Source organism: Hibiscus syriacus, unplaced genomic scaffold, assembly GCF_006381635.1.
Source record: "Hibiscus syriacus cultivar Baekdansim isolate YM2019G1 unplaced genomic scaffold, ASM638163v2 tig00013040_pilon, whole genome shotgun sequence".
NCBI lineage: Eukaryota > Viridiplantae > Streptophyta > Magnoliopsida > Malvales > Malvaceae > Hibiscus > Hibiscus syriacus.
In genome coordinates, this window is record NW_024062296.1 from 1832476 (window position 1) to 1852456 (window position 19981).

Here is a 19981-nt window from a genome sequence, read left to right on the forward strand (position 1 = left end):
GTTTACTCGATAACAAAAACACAAATTAAATGCACTCACCTGATGTCCCTAGCTTGTGAACCTTCTTAGAAATTCACATTTCATCCTTAACCTTCTCTTAGCTTTAACATTGCTTGATCTTGATTTCAATCATAACCTAAATCAACACCATTTACGACACATTCAAGTCCTCTTTTATCCAAATTCACGTCCCCTTTTATCCAAATTCACTCAAACTTCACATAACATTTTTAACTTTACATTTTAACTACCATTTATGAATTCTTTTAGAATTCTTCTCAACTTTTCCATTTTATTCTATATAGTCCTTTGCCCTGTAACTTCAATTCAAGTCTCAAACAACTTAATTAAATTTCCAGTCCAATACCTCAACAACTCCACTATTACCACTTAAGTCACTAACTTTCTCAATATTTGCCAATTAGTACTCAAACTTTGCCAACTTCCCAAACTAGTCTGATTTCGCATTCTAACATTAAATTCATCACTCTAACATTAAATTCCAATATAGAAACAATACCTATTGAACAATTACACATCAACCTCATAACTTTTCAAAATTACTAAATAGGTCCCCTAACTTTCAAAAATTACAAATTTGTTCAAAAAACTTTCTAAAGCTTGTAAAATCCTTCCTACATCATTTCCAACCCTTGTATATTTTTTCCATAATTTTTCTGACCTCAAAACATCATGGCCAAAACTTATAGGGTAGGGTTTTCATGATTTCCAACTTGTTTCAAGCATGGATTCTATCTCTAGACAACATTTCAAAACTTCTACAATTAAACCCCTAACTTAATTTAACCAAATCACAAACTTCCCAAAAGCTAGGGTTTAGGCCGAATGCAATAGATAAATTTCTAGGTGATTTTGAACTTCAATCAAGCTTGGAAACAATTCTACGACATCAATAACCTCAAATCCATCATCAATTCATAAAACCCTACCATATTCTTCAACCAACAAATTTTGGAACTAAGTCTTCAAGCAAGATTAGCATGTATAATTGGTACCAAATAATAGAGCTCTTCGAATAGAACAAATTTCTATTTCACACTTTAATACAAAAACCTAAGAAATTTGCTTGAAAATGAAAATAAAATTTTCTCTTACCTTGAAAGAACCTCACGCCCAAAGGATGAAGAAGACTTAATTTGTCATGAAATTTCTACATTAATTTCATGTACATTTGTCATTTATAAGCTTAAAAGAATTAAAGATTCATTTAATTGGAAATGATAATTTCACCCTTAATGAAAGTTGATAATTACATCCATACCTTGATACATGATAATTATCATCTTCCAAAGTCAAAGATGAACAAATTATTTTACCCATTACCACTTTACCCATGTACTTTTCTAAAAATTTCAATCTTGCCATTTTCATCCAATGGTCCAAAATAAACATGGAAATAAATTCTCAAATCCAAAGATCTACATTATTTTCCATCATTTTAAAATGTGGAAATAATATTTATAAAATTAATTTAATATCCTTTAAATTGTCTCAAAATTTCTATTCGATCCGAATTTTTACCAAACTTTAACACTTTATAGATTTTAACACAAATTTCGGATAAAAAATCTAATTCCCACAAAAATGTCATTATTGGGGGTGAACTATTCATTTATTGTAAAAATTTCTTTTTGGGAGAATTACTACTTTGGTCCATAAACTTTTCCCAAATTTATACTTTAGCCACTAAACTTTCAAAATTTATGTTTTGGTCACTAACCAAAATTTGGGGTAATACAATTCTTCCCCTTAAGAAAAATTCATCCTTGAATTTTTAATACACACATGATGTAAATAGATGAGTATACTGTATTTTCATACTTTGTGTTATTTTCCTCTCAAATCTGAATAAGAGTTTTATCAATTAACAACCATTTTGAGATTATCTATAATCCTTCCCTTGTTACAAAATTCATTGTAACTCGTTCCCATTTCCAACGGGAAATGGAAATCGGTTACAAACATCCATAAGGCATTTGATGCTCACTCTAACTTGTTGACATAACAAACATTTAGAAACAAACTTGATGATAGCTCTTTTTATACTTGCTACTAATATCGACTCTTTCTTCGACAATACAAGCATCCATCAGACTTAATTTCAAGGTCTTTGGTTTCAACTTTTTCCACTTGTTCTATCTTTGACAAGCACAACAATTTTCATCTTTTCTTTGAAGATCCTTTACTTGATCTAGCAGCATAGGCTTTAACTTTAATTTTACAATCAAAACACCATCTTTCTTTAAAGACAATCACATATTCAAAACTTTCGGAACAGAAATGTCTTTCGACTTAGTGTATTAACTACCACATTTACTTTTCCTAGTGGTAGTCGATAAGCACATTATTATTCTTTAAGGAATTCAATCTATTTCCTTTATTTTCACTCCTTCGAGTTAACGCATACTTTTGAATTTTGAGATCCGTATAAATATAGCGTCACTCACCATATTGATAGTGGCATTTTATCAATAAGGTAAAACTGTCGCCAATTCGAGATCATGAGTCCAAATGAATAGCGTGTCTGTTTTTCAATGACTTTGAAGAATAAGCCCTAACTTTACCTCTTGCACGAGCATGCATCCTAAACTATTATGAGACGCATCACTATAAATCATATAATCTTTTTCCAGATACTGATTACACTGACCTTGAAGCTTATATCAATATTCTTTTTTAACATCTTGAAATTTTCTTGGCACTTATTAGTCCGATTGAATAGCGTATATTTTTTCAATAGATTTGTTAGAGGGAAAACAATCATCGAATAGTTCTTCATGAACCTTTGACAGTAACTAGAAAGTCCCAAGAAAGTTCCAAATTTGGATACATTCTTTGGACTTTATCATTAGACTATAGGTCATGTTTCCTTGAGATATATTCTTATCTCAGCTAAGAATGCAACTTTAGACAACTAGACTTCACACTTTGCCAACTTAGCATACAACTTTTCTCCCGAAGAGTTGGAAGAGTTATACAAATATATGCATCTTGTTCTTCATTGGTTTTATAGTAGATCAAAATATCATCAATGAACACTACCATCAATTAATACAAGTTTAACTAAAATACTCGATTTATTTAATCCATAAATGTTGCAGAAATATTCATTAAACCAAACGACATTGTTGTAAACTCGTAGTGTCCATACTTAATTTTAAAAACTATCTTAGGAAGATATTCTTCCTTAATCTTTAAATGATAATATTCCAAATCGGTGATCAATCTTGGAAAGCATCAATACACATTTTAACTAATTAAAAGGCCATCAATCCTTAAAAAAGGATACTTATTCTTCATTGTTATCTTATTTTGACTAACGATAATCCATGCATAATTACATAGACTCTTGTTTTTTTTTCACAAATAACACTGATGCGTACCAAATGACACGCTTAGTCTTGTAAATACCCGATCTTAATAATTCTAATAATTACGCCTTTAATTTTCTGGGTTCAGTCAAAGTCATTCAATACGAGACTATAGAAATAAACGTAGTACCTGATAATATCTCTATTTTATATTCTATACCTAAATCTGGAGGTATCCAGGTAAGTTTTCTAGAAACATATATGGATACTCTCGAACAATTGGAATATCTTCCAACCTAATCTTTGAAAATTTACATATCATTCACATTGATTAAGAAGACTTAACAACCTTATAGTAATAACTTCATGGTATTTACTGCTAAAATCACATCAGTTAATAAATTTACTTACCAGTTTGATCTCAAAACCTTTTGAGTTCATTAAATCAATCGCTCTAAGTGGTAAATTATTATGACATGGTAGGAGGCAACGAATCCATACAAAAAATTACATTTGAAAGGTAATTCTATCAAATCCATTAAAACTCAATTACTTGAATCTGTAACAAACTATTTCTACATATATAACTCCTTTAAGCTCTCTGGCCTAAAGAGTAGTTATACATATTCGTTTAAAATTAATTCATATTAGCTTAAATCCTATATCCCTTTATTTAATCAACTTATTATTTAAACAAGAATGGGGATTCTTTATTCCCGTACTAGCACTTTTTATTGTGCTGGTGCACTATCATAATCAGATAAATCAGGAGGATTATGATTAACTATATTATTATCACTATCTTTAAATTCTCGAACCTCTTGTTCGATCATTAACCTTAAACCTTCTATTTTTGACATTTTAGATATATACTATACTTATCCACTTTCATTAGTAAAGAAGTGGCATCAATCGAATCTCATAACCATAATATCAGTAATAATAACATCCTAGTGACATGTATTGTAACACCCATAACCCGTATAATTATACCTATACAAATTATAGATGTCACCCAAATTTTTAAAACCATTTTCAATTCTGGAACGATTTAAAATTTATTTTCTTAAAATGGTAACTGATATTATAAAAATATCATATCATATAATTTATATTTCTCTATAACAAATTTAATTCAAAAGATTTTTTATGAATAGTTCCGTGAATAGTGAAGAGTGTACAACGATGCACTGCTACAGTAACGTGAACAGTGAATCGATGCACCAAATTTCAAATTATAATTGTGAATCGATGCACTGCTACATTAATTTCAGCATTATACAAAACTCATAAAATTTCCATTTTGTTTCCAAATTTGTTCAACAAAGTAATTAAAACATTAATAGTTACATGCCACTAATAAAGTCAACATTACATCTTAGGATGTCTTACTGATATAGAAATATACTTCTTGATGCTTGATGTCGCTTTGCACTCCTTATTCCACTACTGACTTTTTACCTACGCGTGAAAATCATCACACGCTAAGTATATACTTAGTGAGGCAATTAAGACTATATACAGTGCAATACAATTCATGCATGAATTTCAATGTCCAAATCAAAATGCCATAAAATCATGTTACATACATGTGCAATATTTTACCATTTAATACCATAAGCTCGTAAGCTTATTTTACCAATATACTTACCATTTATCCATAAGCTCATAAGCTTATTTTACCAATACACTTGCCATTATTCCATAACCATATACCATAGACAATAGCCCAATATACAACCCTGAAGACCCTAGGTACACAAGTCAAATAGAAGCACCGTAGTGCTAATCCGTATGACACATAAGGTCGTGTCCACCATCTGTACTAGGTATCCTTATGTACAGTCCCGTATGGCACATAAGGTCGAACCCACCATATACACTAGGTATCCTTTAGTGTATCCCGTATGCAGCATGCTGCTGGACTCTATGGCATGACAACTATACCCTGTCCCTCAATGACTTACTTGGGCATACAATCTATTTTATTTGATCCATCCATGGCAAAGTATATTATCAATATTTAACAATGGGGCAGTTCATACCCGAAATAATATTCATGGTAAAATATCACAATTTCCAAAATCAATGCATTATATTTTCAACCTTTGACATATTTAGAATATATCAAATATATGATAAATGACATAAATATCATGTCAACATAAACAAGGTCGACTTATCACAAGTCTTCCTGATGATGTATAAAACATCCATGTATAATGTCATGCATGTATTGCACTCACCTTGACACTTTATAATATTTGTGCCTCACTATTGTCCACAATAAAACCTTTTCTATTTGACTTGTTTCGATCAAAAATCAATTACGACCTGTATAATTCACAAATTCATAACAATACATATGTTAGTTTTATACTAACATAAACATATCCCAAAATAGCTCCATAATATATTTGAAACTCATTATCTATCAAAATACTTATCTCTTAATAATTCCTTTTAACATTGGAACCAACTTTTCCAATTTACACAAAATGGTCCTTCACCATTTTATCACTTATATTCTTAATACCAATAATTCCAGCATTGAATATATTTCCATTCAAATGCTTTTACAAAAGCATAATTACATTTAAGTATCCCAACTATACAAATGTTGTACTTAATACACAAATCTTTTCAAACTTCCAAAATAGTTATTTTTCACATATAACACTCATTTAAATTCCCAATCAACAATTTCCAGCATAATACATCAATTATACAACACTTATACAAAAATCCCTCAATTTTCCAAAATTTACGAATTGATCTCTAACTTTTCAAAAATATGAAATGGTCCTCAAATTTTTCAAAGACTTGTAGAATACTTCCTTCATCATTTTCATCCCATATATAAATTTTCCATAATATTCTCATTCACACAATCCATGGCAAAAACTTAAAGAACAAGTTCTAGAAAGATTTAACATGTTCTAATCATCATACATGCTTGAATATGAATCAACTACTTCACAAACATCAAGATCTATCATTAATTTCATGATCCCTTTTTATGAAAACAACTTATAAAATTTGGGATCTTTGCACACCAACAAGATTATCATGCAATATTGGTACCAAATGATAGCGTTTTTCGTATATAACAATTTTCTATTTACAACTTACTCAAAATCCTAAGTAAATTCCTTGAAAATTGAGTTGAAGTTTTCTCTTATCTTAGGAGAAAACCCACGACAAGCTTGGATGAGGAAGAAGTTGAAAATGCTCCACCATTATTGATAGTCTAATATTAAATAATCCATCACGTGACATAATATCACATAATGGCATTTTTTTATTCAAATCAATAAGAAATTCCATTTTTTCCATTAATGAATCTCCATATTCACCATAAAACCTATATACCTCATCCATATCATCTTTCAAAGTCAAATATGAATTATTTATACTTTGATTTACGAAAATTCTCATAAATTTTCGTAAATTGCGTTTTAGTCGTTTTGGTTAAATCTAAAAAATTGCACATTTCCAAACCAAATTTCTCTGATCCAAAATATTAAAATAAAATTTCCAGCCATTTTATATCATCCTTCAATTTTTTCTAAAATTCCAATTTAATATGAAATTACCGATTCCTTACCAGCTTTAACCCTTTCTAATTTTTCTTTACTAAAATTCCAAATCCAAAATATGATTTCCATAAAATCCCACTCTCAAGAGTAAAATATCTATTTGTAGAATAAAATTATTTTTAGGAACTTCATCACTTAATTCCCTAAACATTTACAAGTTTATACTTTGACCATCAAACTTTCAAAAGTTGCATTTTGGTCACTAATCAAAATTTGGTGTATTACATGTATACACTTTTCAACACACAAAACATACTCGATTTAGACTTAGAATAGGCTAAACCTACAATTCTGATACCAATAAATGTAACACCCTTAACCCGTATATGTACCCGAATACAAGTCAAAGGTGTTACACAACATTTACAAACATACTATAGTTGAAAACCAATACAAATTTTAAATTTTAAAACTTATCCAACTTAATCCTTCAAATATAGTCACATAAAATCATATTATAGTATTTAAACACCAAATCAATATCAGTTTCATGCAATAACTAGACAATTCTATACTGTTTTCTCTCATAAGGTGAGCTGCCTAATAATTGTCTAATATAAAATATTTCTTTATTCTAATAAAATATAACTTTTATCTAAACCACAAAATTTAGATTCATATTTCTATTCATAATAATATATCTCAGACATTTCTTACTCATATACATGCCATCTAGAAAATTTAAAAGAGTAGGATGTCATTACTGATACATGGATTCATTCTTTGTTGATTGATGCCAAGCTCCATTACTTACTTCACTTGCTCTTCTTAACCTACATGTGAAAATCATCACACACTAAATATAAACTTAGTGAGACATTATAAACAAACTAAGGTGAAATCAAATATAAAATAACTTAATAATATTATAACAATTTAAAACATTAAAGTTGATTCAAATAAAATCATTATCTCATAATTTTGTCAAAACCATGATAATCTATTAAACATAATAATTATGTCATATTACTTTTACACTTCAAAATTCATTCTTAGATTCAGAACTGATTTCCAAATTCATATTACTTTCATATTCGTATTTACTTTAGATTCATAGCTTTACTTTAAATTCATAACCCAATGTATATTTATGACAATGTAAGGTACGTGAGTCAGATGAGTGTGCACAAGAAGAACTTAATAGTGCCATCATTAGAATAAGAATGTGCACTGCATGTGTAATCATATCAGTTGCACCAACGGTGCTATACATATTGTACACAAATGTACCATATCAGAATTAGAGTCACACCTCATCATGGCAGGTCAATTGTACCTACGACTCTCAATGCCACATATAGTGAGCTTTCAGATCATATCATATTCATTTAATAATCAATATTTTCAAATTATATTCATTTTTAATTCAACATCATAAAAATATATCTTGGGCAGTTCATACCTTAAACATCCATAAAATATTCACATAAGCATTTAGAAAATATTCTATCATTAAAAACATCATTTTATAGAATCATTTTGTAAAATCATTCTGATATCGTTTCAGAAAATATCATATAAAATATACTGGGTAATTCACACCCAAAAATCATTCATAAACTTTTATATAAGCATTATGGAAATATTCCGTAATTAGAATTAAATCATACTTTAAAAATAATAGGAGGTTAACTTATCACAAGTGTTTCTCAATCAGAATAATTAAATAAATAAACTGCACTCACTTTGTCTCTCTATTTATAAGTCAAAATATAAGCCTCACTAAGCTTTAAGTTTAATCATTTGCTTTCAATTTGCTTCGATCCCGAAATTTGTCACATTTTTATACTCTAGCAGTTTTCACTACCTTCAAAGAAATATTATTTTGTATTAATATACACACTTAAAATTGTTACACTTATACCACTGAAAACTAGACTCGAATATGAATCTAACCATATAAGGCACCTTTTCTAGTTCAATCTTTACAATTTATAGTAAGTTTTCGAAGCGGACTTATAGAAGTTGTTTTGAGCATAATCTGATGCCTTGTTTTCTGACCTATCCACAATTAAAAAATTTATATCTTTTTATATATACTCATCGAAATAAATAACCATTTGTTTTAAAACAAGTATACTAATATATGAATCCAAATGTATAAAAATCATCCTTTAATTATTTCTGTAGAATTTATGGTGATTTTCTAAACATACAATTCAGATCACAAATATAGGCAGTAATTTGCATCATTAGCTTATTCATTAATTCTATTAGCTTACCAATTAAATATATATGCATAAAGCATAAATTCACAAAACCTTTAGGAGTTACTTCTTACCATTTTAGCTCCGTCATTGGCTCATCGCAATCCAATGTTTACTCGACAACATAAACACAAATTAAATGCACTCACCTTGTGTCCTTAGCTTGTAAACCTTCCTTAGAAATTCACATTTCATCCTTAACCTTCTCATTAGCTTTAGTATTGCTTGATCATGATTTCAGTAATAATCTAAATGAAAACCATTTACAACACGTATACATTTCAAACCACATGTTAAAATCTTACTAACATAGGCACACAGTAGAAAATAAATTCCTAAAAATCTTTCGATGCTCATTCGATGTTAGTTCCATGTCACAACATAAATGTTGACCTTAACACTTCAAGCTGACCATTCAAGTCCCCTTTTATCCAAATTCACATAACATTTTCAACTTTACATTTTAACTACCATTTATGCATTATTTTAGAATTCATCTCAACTTTTTCATTTTATTCTAAATAGTCATTTGCCCTTTAACTTCAATTCAAGTCTCAAACAACTTAATTAAATTTACAGCATCTAATTTCAAACCCAATACCTCAAAAACTCCACTATTACCACTTAAGTCATTAACTTACTCAATATTTGCTATTTAGTACTCAAACTTTGCCAATTTCACAAAATAATCCAATTTCACATTCTAACATCAAATTCATCACTCTAACATTAAATTCCATCATAGAACAACAACTATTGATGTAACACCCCAAAATTTTGGTTAGTTACAAAAATGTAAATTTTGAATGTTAGGTGGCTAAAGTATAAACTTGGGAAAAGTTCAAGGAAAAAAGTGGTAATTTCCCTAAAAGAAATTTCATCCCATAAATGAATAGTTCACCCCCATGAATGAGTTTTCGTGGGAATTAGATTTCTGATACGAATTTTGTTTTAAAAGCTATAAAATGTTAAAGTCCGGTAAAATTTTGGTAAATCGGATCGAACATAAATTTTGAGAAATTTTGGAGGATAATAATTTAAGCTTATAATTGTTATTTCATATTTTAAAATGATGGAAAATAATATAGATCATTGGATTTGAGAATTTATTTCCATATTCAATTTGGACCATTGGATGAAAATGACAAGATTATTTTTTTGGAAAAAAACAACAACAACAACAACAACAACAAAACCCAATTCCCATATGTATGGGGTAAGGGGGAGGTAGGGTAGTAGGCTACCCCTAACGCCAGGTTGAGAGTAGCTTCCGTGGAAGACCTCCGGCAGTCAGAAAATTAAAAATTTAGATAAAATGCAATGCATGTATAAATAAATACATAAATACATAGCTAAACAGTATTCATATGCAGTCATTAAAATCATATGTGCGTCTGTAACGGGAATTAATCCCTGCATAATAATCCCTACGAAAGAATCTCTGCATATAGACAGAAACATAAGATCCGACTAAATTTAAAAGAGGAAACATGAAGAGAATGATACACAGAAGTCAACGTTAGCAAGCCCAGTTCTAATCCTTCATAAATACCAATAACAGAAACGTATAAAAAGTATAAGTCATGGAAAATACTACAAAGACATTAAAAGAAGACAGAGATGATACACCCTATAGATGTGACCCACACTACTCGACTACCCTAGTCTTTAGCCTCCATATTTTCCTATCAGAGGTCATGTCTTCGGTAAGGGCTAAATCCCTCAAATCAGATCTTAAGCAGTCTTCCCACTTTCGCCTTGGTCGTCCTTTCCTTCTGGCATCGTCGACTGTAATCGACTCTACCCTCCTTACTGCATCCGACGGTAGTCGCCTAAGGACATGCCCAAACCACCGTTGTTCATATTAAGTTGTTCATATTTTTTTGGAAAAAAAGCAAAGGCAAAGTTGTAAAGGTCATAATAAGTTGTTCATATTTGACTTGGAAAATGCGATAAGTAACATGTGGCTTGGTATAGATGTAATTGTCAAGTTTCATTAATGGTAAAAATGTCATTTCCCATTAAATGAATTTTAAATTCATTTAAGCTTAATAAATGAAAAATTAACATGAAATTAACTAGAAATTTCATGACAATTTTTCTTCAAAATCAGCCATGGGCATAAGCTTCACAAGGTTCATAGAAAAAAAATTATTTTTCATTTTCAAGCAATTTCCTTAGGTTTTTGGGTTAAAGCGTGAAATAGAAAAAATTTTATATTCGAAGAGCTCTATCATTTAATACCATTATTGCATGCTAATCTTGCTTGAGTACTTAGATCCCAAATTTTATAGTTTATGAATATGTTAGGGTTTCATGAATTGATGATTGATTTTGAGATTTTTGATTTTGTAGAATCATTTCAACCTTTTTTGATGATTAAACCACCTAGAAATGTTTCTTGCGTACTTGACCTAGACCCTAATTTTGGGGAAGTTTATGTTTTAATGAAATTTGGTTAGGAGTTTAATTTTAGAGACTTTTAAATATTGAATAAAGGTTGATTTCATGCTTGAATAAAATTTAAATCAAGTGAAATCATGAAACCTTACCCCTAAGATATTCAGCCTAAAATTTTGAAAGTGAGAAAAATTATGGAAAAATTATGTAAGGGTTGAAAATGATGTAGGAAGGTTTCTACAAGCTTTAGAAAGTTATATGGACTCTTTTTTAATTTTGTGAAAGTTAGGGACCTATTTGATAATTATGAAAAATTATGGGATTAATGTAATTGTTCAATAGTTGATGGACTATGCTAGAAATTAATGTTAGAGTGTTGAAATTGATGTTAGAATGTGAAATTGGATTATTTTGGAAAGTTGGTAAAAATTGAGGTTCAAATAAAAAATATGGAAAAGTTGGGAACTTAAGTGAAAATCCCGTGTGAAGTTTAGATAAAAAGGAACTTAAATGGTAAAATAGAACTGTTAAGGTCAACATTTACGTTGTGAAATGTAATTTGTATCGAATGAGCATTGAAAGATTTATTAGGAATTTATTTCCTAATGTTTGCCTATGTTGGTAAGATTCTAACATGTGGTTTGAATCACATATGTTTTGTAAATGATGCTCATTTAGATTGTGTGCTTGAAATCAAGATTAAACAATATTAAAGATAAGGACAAGCTTAAGGATGAAATGTGAATTTCTAAGGAAGCTTGCAAGCTGAGGATACCAGGTGAGTGCATATTTAATTTTTACTTATGCTATCAAATAAACATTGGCTTGTAACGAGCTAGTGATGAAGTTGCTATGGTAATAAGTGACTCCTAATGTTATGTGACTTTGTGATTTACACATATATGTGCATTTGGTGAGCTAATAGAATTAGTGAATAAACTGAAAATACAAATTGGTGAAATATGCCTATATTTGTGATATGAATAATAAGTTTAGAAAATCACCATAAATTCTACAGAAATGATTAGAGGATGATTTTTATACCATTGGATTTGTATATCAGTCTAGTTTTGTTTTATATAAATGGATTATTATTTTGATTAGTATACAAAAAAATATGAATTTTTAATCGAGGACATGTCAGAAAATAGGACAACATATTATGCTCAAAACAACTTTTGTAAGTCAACTTTGAAAATTCACATTAAATTGTGAAAACTACACTAGAAGAAGTTCCTTATATATTTAGATTTTTATTTGTCTAGTTTCTAGTGGTTTAAAAGGTACAATTTTTAAGTGTGTAGAATAATAAAAATTAATATTTCTTTGAAGGTAGTGCAAACTGCTAGAATATGAAATTGTGATAAATTTTGGGATCGAACTGAATTAAAAGTAATGGATCAAGTTAAAACTTAGTGAGACTTATATTTTGACTTGTATATAAAGTGTAAAAGTGAGTGAAATGCATGTATGACATTATACATGGATGTGTTATACATCATTAGGAAGACTTGCGATAAGTCTACCTAGATTATATTAACATGATATTTATGTCATTTATCAGATATTTTACATATTTTAAATATGTCAAAGGTTAAATATAAAATGCATTGATCACTGGTTATTATATATGGTGTTTATGATGAATATATATGATGTTTATTGCGAATGTTATTTATGGTATGAACTACTAAATGTTAAATTATATTGATATACATTTCCATGGATGGACTAAAAATAGATTATATTCCCAAGTAAGTCATTGAGGGACAGGGTGTAGTTGGCATCCATAGAGTCAAAAGTAGGGTTGGGTATCCAGATTAGCACTAGAGTGTATACTCAAGACACTTAGTGCATGTGGTAGGCACAACCTTATGTGTTATATTTGATTTAGTACTAGAGTGTATACCCAAGACACTTAGTGCAGGTGGTGGGAATGACCTTATGTGCAAACACTTCGATGCATATTTGACTTAAGTACCAAGGAACCTCTGGGTTTAAATTAGGCTATGGTTTATTGTTAATAATTGATATATAGGTGAATAAGCATCTTATGGAACAAATGGAAAATATATTGGTAAGAAATTTATGTGATTCATATTATGTTAATATTAGTAGCATGATCGAAAATGCAGGTAAAATGATCATAATGAATTGAATATTATTATTGTTTACATTTATGTGTTGAATTTCCTTGAATATTTCTATGAATGCCTCACTAAGTGTATACTTAGCGTGTGATGATTTTCATGCATAGGTAAAAGATAATGAGAAGAGCAAGGAGCCGAGCTTGGCATCAAACACCAAGGAATATTTATAGGTAAAACTAATGACATCCTATCATGTTCTAAATTTTCTAGTTTACACATATTGTTAGGATAATTGAAGAGGCTCAATGGATAACCGAAAAAGTGCAAAGAAGTTTATTTGATAGAATTGAATTTAGGGAGTAAGGAGAACAAAAAGATAAGACAATTTGGCACAAGGATTTAAAGTGGTTCGACTTATCAACCAAGTCTACATCTACTACCTTAGCTCCTCACTAAGTATTTTCTAACAAATTCACTAATTTGTTATTTCTTTTCAAGGACAAGGAGATAACCTTTACAACTCCCTATCTTTTCAATGGCTAAGATAGAACCAAAACCCTTTACAAAGGAAAAAGAGTGTAAACAAATAAACCTCTAGAAAGGAAGGTGTTTACAAATTAAAAGTTCACAAAACACAAATATTTACAAGAGAATTGGAATGAAGAGTGAAAAGCTCTTATATTGTGTTTGATTGCTTGGATAAATGTTATAATTTATCTTGTGTTTGATTGCTTGGATAGGTGTTCTAACCCTTCTTCAAGTGTCTTTAACTTCTATTTATGTGTTGGAATGTTGTTGTGGCCATTTCTAGCCGTTTGAGATTGTTTGGAGCCATTGGGGGACCAATTTTTGTGCAAAACAAAGTTACCCAGACCAAGGGGTATCGGTACTCCCTTTTTGGTACTCCCAAAGGGAGTACCGACACTACCTTTGTTATTTTTAAATCAACTAGCCATTGGGACCTGATGGTATCGATACTATGCCTATGGTATCGGTACTACTATACATAGTAGTATCGGTACCCCTTTGGGTATCGGTACCATTTTTGCATTATGAAATCGGAGCAAAGCTGGTAGTATCGGTACTACCTAGTGAGTATCGATACTTCCCTTACCTTTGGTATCAGTACAATATGAACAATATTGGTACTTGATCAATTGGTATCGATACTGTAAGAACAATATCAATACTACTTGTACAGAAAATTGTTTTGTGCTCAATTCCAAACTTTTAAGGACTTTGAATTATTTTTGAGAACTTTGAATAAATTCAATTCAAGTCCAAAAACATTTTGCCTTAAATTGTTATATTAAAATATAATTCACATATAACTTAAACAAAAACATGCAGTATAATTAAGTATTTACCAAAATACCCACAAGTCAACCAAACACGACATTCAGTAAATAGTTATATCATTAAAAGAATCATTGAGGTAATATCAAATTATCTTTAAGTCCTAATAATTTTGGCTTTAAAATTCTATAGGCAATTATCTCATCATAGGTAAGTACAAAGTCTCGGTAATTGTTTGTCTTTCTAATTGCCATAAAAAACAGATGTCATAGAAAACTTGATTGAATAACATGAATAATGCAAACTCAAAGCATGACATAGTAAATGCAATATGATAAAATGAATAACAACCCCCCAAACTCGAGATGAACATTGTCCTCAATGCATGCAAAGCAAATGGGTTAATCAGAAAGGTCATCATCTTGATTGATAAGTATCTTTTGGGCCATTTATTTGATTCGTTTGCTAACTTGTGGTGGTAGGGAGTGTGTTGTTGATGCTGCATTATGAACCCTTATGTCTTCAACCTAATCGCTTGGTGCATTCTCGTGTTCAGTCTCTTCGATGGTGGAACTTTTGTTCTTTTCTAGTACGACCAGTTGTGATGTCATTGGTTTAGAGATAGACTCATTTGAATCTGATGATAGTAGGTTCATTCGTAGTTACTTTGCCTTTATGATGTGCAGCAGTTGTTGTGGCATCTTCAGGCACCAAGGCAAGTAATTCAGCAGGGAAAATTGGAATAGGCATGGTACTATTGGGATACTTGTTCATTTTCTTGAAATCTTATCCTAAAATTAAAACAAAATAGAAAGATAAGTATTAAATGAAAGGAAAAACTAAATTAAATATATAAAAAATAAATAGGAATACAACTTAAATATAAAAATAAAATCCTAAAAAATAAAAATAAAATAAATAAAAAATGAAAAAGTTAAACAAATAAAAACAAGTGAAACATTTCCGTCGGTTGACTTTAAACAACTGAAGGAGAGCATATTCATGCTTCTCCAAGAGTAACCACTTCCTTGTCATGCTCAACATGAGAACCAATGTAGTGCTTTAATTATTGTCCATTGACTTTAAACTCATGTCCGTCGGTTGTGGACTTAATTATTACGGTACTATTGGGGAAATGTTTCACTACCTTGAATAGCCTAGACCATCTCGATTTTAGTTTCCCCGAAAATGTTTTAACCGAAAATTGAGAAGTACTAATTACCCTGGTAATGGGTTCAATTCTAACATGAGAGGTTGCTCACTAGAAGATTTTCTAAGTTTACCTTTCTTACCTGGGTAGTATAATGCTTTAAAATATTTACCCGGATGACTCACTATCCAATTTGCTTTATCTTGCTCTCCATATTTCGGTTCTTCAATTTTCTCTGATTAGACAAAAGAATTATTGTAACAATTCTCCTCTACTTTAAAATTAAATTTGGTGGTGGTGTGAATGCCTTGGCATTCCTCTGGATCATCAGTATGCTTTATGGTTGGAAAAACATTCGGTTTGACTTGCTGGTCATTCACTCTCATAGTGAGTTCACCCCTTTCGACATCAATTAAGGTTCTTCATGTTACTAGGAATGGTCTTCCAAGGATAATAGGTGCGAACTCATCTGTCTCAAAATCTAAAACAATGAAGTTAACGTGAAAAATAAATTTATCAACTCTTGTCAGTATATTTTAATTTCCCTCTAGTTGCACATAGGATCTGCCTGCATGTTGTAGCATAATTGTTGTAGGTCTCGCCTTCTCGATACCCAATATTTTGAACATATATTTAGGCATAAGGTTTAAGCTCACTCCAAGATCGTACAATGCCTTACTGACATAGTAATTTTCGATTGCACATGGTATTGTGAACCTACCGGGATCTTATAGTTTGGGTGGCATTCAGTTGTGCAACATGGACATGCATCCCTCAGTCATAACAACTGTTTCAAACTCTTCTAGCACCGTTCTCTTAGAAATCACGTCCTTAAGAAACTTAGCATAGTTTGATATTTTCTCAATCACCTTAACCAACGAAAAAGTTGATGTGAACTTGCTTTAAGATGTCCAAGAATTTCTTGAACTGATATTCTTGTTTTTTCTTTTCAGCCTCTGAGGGAATGAAAGTGGAATTTGAAACACCTTATTCTTCCCATCTGTTTAAATTTGATTGATGGACTTACCGCTGTATTTGGAATTATCGAGGCATGTGGACTTTCCCGGGCATCCTTTGATTTATCAATATCGATTAGAGCAATATTGTTAGATGTATCTTCTTGTAAATGGAACTGCTTTGCTGGTTGAATTCTTCTCGTGGGTTGTGGATGGGTTTCAGTTAGCTTTCATCCACTCTTGGTGGTGATTACCTTACACTTCTCATGGCCTACTCCCTTTGCGACCTCAAAATTGCCGGGTAAACCGCCTAGTGGGCTTGTGTTCAAATTTTGGGAAAGTAATCCGACCTGTGTCTTTAAGGATTTCAAAGCTGCCTTTTAGTTCTACAGTCTCATCTTAGTCCTGTTAATGAAAGAGTCAATCTTTTTCAAGAAACTATTATTCTCAACCATGTAATATTTAGTTTTTAAAATAAAATATTTGAGAGTATTTTCCAAGGAGCTAGATGGTGTTGATTGTTGTTGCAACATATGTTGTATTAGCATGTTCTATTGGAATCCCGATGCTTGTGAATACTAATTGTTCTGATTGAGGGCATTGTTCAAGTTGCTCCCTAAGAAATTAGGGTACTCCCTCCAAGCTAGAGTGTACGTGTTGGACATCGCGTTGTTGTTCTGGTTATAGTTTCCAATATAGAAGCTAGATTCTTGGTTATATGGACACTTAAAAGAATCATGGTTACCATTGCACAACTCACAAAAGGAATTTACTACCTTGATCTATTGTGGATTGTTTGGTCATTGTATATTCTTAAACAATTTGGTTAAGGTAGCGAACTGTGCAGAGATAGTGTCAATTGAATCAAGCTCATTTATTGTGGCATTACGTCTCACTCCTCTTTTTTTATTTGGGAACTGATAATCATTCTTGGTGAGATAATTTAGAATCTCCATTGCTTCCTCTGGTGACTTGTTGATGAGCATGACATTTTCCAAAGCATCTAGAATCATCCTCCTGTTTTTATTTATTGAGTTGTAGAACATCATCACTTGCGTCTATACTGGGAATCTGTGCATGGGACATTTGTGTAAAAGCTCCTTATATCGCTCCCAAGCCTCGTACATGGATTCATCATCTTCCTACTGAAAAGAAGTGATGTCGTTACGTAATTTATCAGTTATATTTGTTAAATAAAAAAGAATTCAACTTTAAAGTTCAAACATAACATTGGAGAGTAAGTGGTAATTTTTACATTAAAAACCATTTGAAAAATCAAAGCTCCCCCTCAAAAAGTGTATTCCAAATAAAATTTAGCTTTAAAATCTTGACACTTAAACAAAATTGAATTTCAACAAAGATTAACAAAATGTTAGAAGCTCATGAAATTCAATATATCCAAGTCTAAAATACTTTATGCAATACCAATAGTTAAAATTAATTACATATGCATAAATTTTTTCACAAATGTTATGCATTTAAAGAATTTGATATCAATTGTTAGAGAGATATCTTTAACATTTTGAAACATGTGCATAAACATTAAATTTTAGGTCAAAAATTTTAAAATGTGTAAAATCAAAGCACTTGAAAAGTTGATATTAATTGTTAGAGAGATATCATTTGCATTGAAAATCAATTTTGACCAAAATTCATAATGATGAACTAAAAATTATGAAAAATCATTTAAACTTTAAAATGTTCATCATAACATCTTTTTAACATACACTAGATGAAAAAAATCAAACCGTTAAAATCAGAACTCATGCATGCTTAAATCAAAATGAGCAATCAAATAATCAAAATCAAAATCATTAAGCTTAGAGGTTACCCATTCCTTTTCAAGTGTGGCTAGAGCATTTGAGTATCTTCATCTTCATCACCATTGCTCCCACACACCTACAAGAGACATTTAAGTATATTTCGGTATCCAAATTGCTTTGGATCCTTGAACATTAGTTTCAATGCCCCTTGTTCCTTTAGGAACCCATACTTGTCTAATTTTAAAACGTTTTCATTTCTTCAAAGGACAAGTATGTTCATAATGACCATAAAAATGGCAATGTGAGCATTTTTCCATTTTTAAACAGAATGAGTTGTTTTGAGAAATTATTTGTTTTTCTTTTGTTAAGCTCTCTAGATCAACTTTCAAATCAAAATTGTCTTTTTTTTCTAAATCTTTGATTTTGACTTTTGAAAACTCTAAATAATTTTTCAAAATTTCATTTTATTTTTCAAAATCAATTTTTGCTTTTAAAACCAAATCATTTTCAACTTTGAGTTTTGAAATTAATTTCTTATATTTGGAATTCAATGTCTCAAATTACAAATACAACTCATTATAAGCATATTGTAACTCATCAAAAGAAAGTGAATTTAATTCATTTGAGTTAGAAGATAACTCGGGCTCTTCATGAGTGGCTATGATGCATATGATGGCTACTTCATCTTCATCATTGGAGTCATCTTTATCACTCCAAGCTGCCACAAATGCCTTTTTCTTGCTTGATCCATTTTTCTTTAGGAGATGGCATTCATACTTGACATGCCTCTTTCTTTGACAATTGAAGCACACCGAGTAGACCCTTCTTCTTGGTTGATTCATGCTTCACTTCCTTGGAAGACATGAATCTTTTGAACTTTTTAAAATGCTTGGCCATCTCTTCTTCTTCATTATCATATTCATCCACCTCTTCACTTGAATCTTCATAACTCTCATTGGTGGATTTGAAGGTAAGTCTCACCTCCTTCTTCTTTTCCTTCATCATATTCCTCTTCCTTCACCATCAACTCATGAGTGAGAAGAGAAATATTCAATTCATCGAGAGTGAGAGACTTTAGGTCTCTAACTTCGATAATAGCCGTCTTCTTTGATTGTCAAGACTTTGGAAGAGAGTAGATTATCTTCCTCGTAAACTTCTCATTGGAGATAACTTCTCCAATTCCTTTGA

At 30.7% G+C, this 19981-nt stretch overlaps 1 non-coding gene across 1 annotated transcript; it reads left to right on the forward strand.

Annotated features, from left to right (window-relative positions):
• The first annotated feature begins 18098 nt into the window (after window positions 1–18098).
• On the forward strand, window positions 18099–18205 carry LOC120205806. The gene has a single exon (XR_005524058.1). It is a non-coding gene; the product is annotated as a small nucleolar RNA R71 (small nucleolar RNA).
• The last annotated feature ends 1776 nt before the right edge of the window (window positions 18206–19981 follow it).